Source organism: Notolabrus celidotus, chromosome 23, assembly GCF_009762535.1.
Source record: "Notolabrus celidotus isolate fNotCel1 chromosome 23, fNotCel1.pri, whole genome shotgun sequence".
Taxonomy (NCBI): Eukaryota; Metazoa; Chordata; class Actinopteri; order Labriformes; family Labridae; genus Notolabrus; species Notolabrus celidotus.
The window spans coordinates 2,348,228-2,353,477 of NC_048294.1; positions in this window are offsets into that span (position 1 = coordinate 2,348,228).

Here is a 5,250-nt window from a genome sequence, read left to right on the forward strand (position 1 = left end):
CAGTGACTTCCACTACAGAGTCATCATGTCTGTTTCTAATGCAGTGACTTCCACTACAGAGTCATGTCTGTGTTTAATGCAGTGACTTCCACTACAGAGTCATGTCTGTTTTCAATGCAGTGACTTCCACTACAGAGTTATGCCTGTTTTTAATGCAGTGACTTCCACTTCAGAGTCATGTCTGTTTTGAATGCAGTGACTTCCACTACAGAGTCATGTCTGTTTTGAATGCAGTGACTTCCACTACAGAGTCATGTCTGTTTTGAATGCAGTGACTTCCACTACAGAGTCATGTCTGTTTTTAATGCAGTGATTTCCACTACAGAGTCATGTCTGTTTTTAATGTAGTGACTTCCACTACAGAGTCATGTCTGTTTTTAATGCAGTGACTTCCACTACAGAGTCATGTCTGTTTTTAATGCAGTGATTTCCACTACAGAGTCATGTCTGTTTTTAATGTAGTGACTTCCACTACAGAGTCATGTCTGTTTTTAATGCAGTGATTTCCACTACAGAGTCATGTCTGTTTTGAATGCAGTGACTTCCACTACAGAGTCATGTCTGTTTTTAATGCAGTGATTTCCACTACAGAGTCATGTCTGTTTTTAATGTAGTGACTTCCACTACAGAGTCATGTCTGTTTTTAATGCAGTGACTTCCACTACAGAGTCATGTCTGTTTTTAATGCAGTGATTTCCACTACAGAGTCATGTCTGTTTTTAATGCAGTGACTTCCACTACAGAGTCATGTCTGTTTTTAATGCAGTGACTTCCACTACAGAGTCATGTCTGTTTTTAATGCAGTGACTTCCACTACAGATTCATGTCTGTTTTTCTTGCAGTGACTTCCACTACAGAGTCATGTCTGTTTTCAAAGCAGTGACTTCCACTACAGGGTCATGTCTGTGTTTAATGCAGTGACTTCCACTACAGAGTCATGTCTGTTTTTAACACAGTGACTTCCACTACAGAGTCATCATGTCTGTTTCTAATGCAGTGACTTCCACTACAGTCATGTCTGTGTTTAATGCAGTGACTTCCACTACAGAGCCATGTCTGTTTTCAATGCAGTGACTTCCACTACAGAGTTATGCCTGTTTTTAATGCAGTGACTTCCACTTCAGAGTCATGCCTGTTTTTAATGCAGTGACTTCCACTACAGAGTCATGTCTGTTTTGAATGCAGTGACTTCCACTACAGAGTCATGTCTGTTTTGAATGCAGTGACTTCCACTACAGAGTCATGTCTGTTTTGAATGCAGTGATCGCCACTACAGTCATGTCTGTTTTTAATGCAGTGACTTCCACTGCAGTCATGACTGTTTTGAATGCAGTGACTTCCACTGCAGTCATGTCTGTTTTGAATGCAGTGACTTCCACTACAGAGTCATGTCTGTTTTGAATGCAGTGACTTCCACTGCAGTCATGTCTGTTTTGAGTGCAGTGACTTCGACTGCAGTCATGACTGTTTTGAATGCAGTGACTTCCACTGCAGTCATGTCTGTTTTGAATGCAGTGACTTCCACTACAGAGTCATGTCTGTTTTGAATGCAGTGACTTCCACTGCAGTCATGTCTGTTTTGAATGCAGTGACTTCCACTACAGAGTCATGTCTGTTTTGAATGCAGTGACTTCCACTACAGAGTCATGTCTGTTTTGAATGCAGTGATCGCCACTACAGAGTCATGTCTGTTTTGAATGCAGTGACTTCCACTACAGAGTCATGTCTGTTTTGAATGCAGTGATCGCCACTACAGAGTCATGTCTGTTTTGAATGCAGTGACTTCCACTACAGAGTCATGTCTGTTTTGAATGCAGTGACTTCCACTACAGAGTCATGTCTGTTTTGAATGCAGTGATCGCCACTACAGAGTCATGTCTGTTTTGAATGCAGTGACTTCAACTTAAGAGTCATGCCTGTTTTGAATGCAGTGACTTCCACTACAGAGTCATGCCTGTTTTTACTCTTTGGTGTTTCCTGTTTTATTTTGAAGTTCTTGCCCCCTGTGTGTCTTGGTTAGTTTTACTTCCTGCCCTTGAGCTTCCTTCCCGTCTTGATTGCACCCTGATTATTTTCACCTGTGGGAGATTACCCTCTGTCTTTGGTCCCTTCCTTGGTTATCAGTTATTTGAATCCGTGTGTTCTCCAGCGTTTCAGTGGATTCTCATTTGGACTTTGGATTTGTGGAGTAAGTTTTTGTCCCTTATTAAACCTTTTTGGTCAGCTTCTTTTGTTTCCATGTCTGTGGTTTTCTGGGATGAGAATCAGTGAAACATCAGGATGGTATCAGAGAGAGGCTGAACAGTATCAGCAGGCTCTCTCAGCCTCTCCTTGCTGGCTGATATCTGATATTTGATCTGTTTGAGATCTCTCTCTCTCTCTCTCTCTGCTGTGTCCGCTCTGATGAAACTGCTGCATCATTTCTTCCACTCAGCGTTTATCACATTTAAAGCCCATTGAAGAGGACTGCTATCTCTCATGTCAAAAAGGGAAATGTGGACGGCGTTTTAACTGCTGCTGTTGTTGTCTCTAAATTTGCCTAATCTTTGACTTCAGTATTAGTCTTTTAAAGTGCATACATTATCTGACAACAGCTAACATTCACTCAGTTCTAGCTCTGTTTTGGTCTCCCCGAACCTGAAATCCGGGTAGGATCGTGTCTTACAGACTTTAAAGACCTGTAGACTTGAACAAACGTATTGTGAGTTGCTACTAAGTGAGACATTTGACATTTGGATGACACACTGTTACTTCAGGCATCTTAAATATAGAAATATTCATACAGTAGTGCATGTGTTTAATGTTTTTGCTGAAGATGTTTGTTTTATCGTTCAGCCCCCAAAATTTGAGCCTCTTGCATTAAAAGTACATCATGACGAAATGACTAGACAGATCTCCATGGAAAAAGCAGCAATTGCACGTAATGTGCAGGAAGTATGATCATGTATAATCCATGCAGTAGGTCAGGTTGTCAGCCTGGGAGGCGTTTACTTCAGGCCGGTTCATTGAGGACGTTATGCTGTATATGTTCAAGCAGGGATAATGGATTGTAAAGCCTGATGCTCGGATGAAACTGAGGCTAAGTTCTTGAAGGAATCAGTTTCATTCCCCTGCATGCCGAACCACTGACCTTTTAATTTGAAATTCTTGTCAGCATTAAACGCTGTGATCTCTACAGCTGAGGCCGTCATGCACGACATGTCCGTTTAAATGATTTAAAAGGAGCAAACATTAAAGCTTATGCCTCCTATACACTTGAAGACTGCAAAGCTTTAAAGGGGACATATCACGCTTTTTTCATCAACATATATTGGTCTAAGAGGTCCCCAAAACATGTCTTTAAAGTTTATGCTCAAAAAAACACTTTGAAATCAGATTTTGGCATGCCTGAAAAGTCCTCTTCTTCAGTCCTCTTCAGAACACTCTGTTTTCTCTCTGACCACGCCCCCTCCGGAAGTGGATGTGCCTCGGCTGTCCAGCACGTTGATCTAATGTTTACATGTTGGCTGAATATACACGGCTGCTCAGAGATCGCGTTACTTCAACCCTCTGAATCTGATCCAGACGGAGAGGCGCCTGTAGCAGGACCTTTCTGAAGGATTGGTCACAGATTTAGTGTTTCTTGTTGTTTTATTTATCAGTATGTCGACGTGTGTCTTGGTACACAGCTACGAACATGTAGCTATGTGGCTATGCTAACTAGCGCTAGCACTTATCCATGATAAATAAAAATCATCCACTAGATCTTCAAATCTGCAGACGTGGGGAGTAAAACCGACCTCTGCCAGAAAGGCAGCAGGACCTTTCTGAAGGATTGGTCACAGATTTAGTGTTTCTTGTTGTTTTATTTGTCAGTATGTCGACGTGTGTCTTGGTACACAGCTACAGCTACAGCTACAGCTATGAACATATAGCTATGTGGCTATGCTAATTAGCGCTAGCACTTATCCATGACAAATAAACATCATCCACTAGATCTTCAAATCTGCAGACGTGGGGAGTAAAACCGACCTTTGTGTTTATTAAGACAGCCTACAACTAGCATGCCTCCCTCCTAAGCTCCTTGTTAGCACACATTTGTGCAGGTAATGAAAAACGGAGGAGGGGTTGAGTATTATTTTATACAGTCTATGGGCTGAACAAGCTCCGAGCTCTGACTCCGTGACAGACCGGATATTGTTGTTACGTAACAAAAACACGGAAGTCTGAAACGGCTCGTTTCACACACATTTACAGAAAGGTGGAGAAATCAGAACAGGGGCAGAATGGATTTTTTTCATTCTCGGGGGGGTTTGTAGACAGGGACACATATTTCAGGTAGAGAACCATTAAAAAGTCCATTTTGCATGATATGTCACCTTTAAAGGTGCTTTTAAAAGCAAACTTGAGACTTACCTTTTTAATCTGGCTTTTCATTTGTAGTCCTTTATTTTTAGCACTGTACTGCATTATTATCATCTTTGTTTTGATAAAATGTATTTATAATAATAATCATAATTGATCGGATTTGTATTGCGCTTCTCTTGGTACTCAAAGTCGCTTTACAGAAAGTCCAAATAAATAAAACAGAACAAAGACAGAGGTGGGGCGGGAGTAGAGGTTATGTGTTGTATGCTGTTTTGAACAGGAAGGTCTTGAGGTGGTTTTTAGAGAGCATCACTAGAGGATCTCGGACTGCGTCCTGGTTCGTAGGGGGATACAAGCTCTGAGATATATGGAGGGGTGACTCCATGTTGTGCCTGAAACGTGATTAAAAGTGTCTTTTAAAATCAATTCTAATAACAACAGGTGGCCAATGTAGGGATGCTTAAATTTTTTAGTTCTAGTTAAAACCCAAGCTGCTGCATTATGTGGTCCAAGAGGCGTGCAAAGAGTTACAAAGCTAATATATTACCAACATTTAGAATGACTTCATTAAACAATAGAGAGGACAGCAAGATGTTTAAAACCTGACAACCTTAAATTGTCGATATTGATGTCTTACTACTTCTGTAAGCTCCCTTATTACAAAGTGGTACAGTTTCTCTCATAACATGGACACTCCCCTCAAAACAAGCAAACAGAATGAATGTGTGTTCCCTGATTTGTGTCTGCAGGTGGCGCTGTTTTACTGTGCTCGTGTCTTTCAGTGTGTGGCTGGGAAGTGCAATGCAAATTCATAAAGGATGAAATCAGAAACACTTTTAAAGAGACAGAACACATTTAACAGAAACAAATTTACAAAGGATGAAACGCTTTTACAAAGTTGGA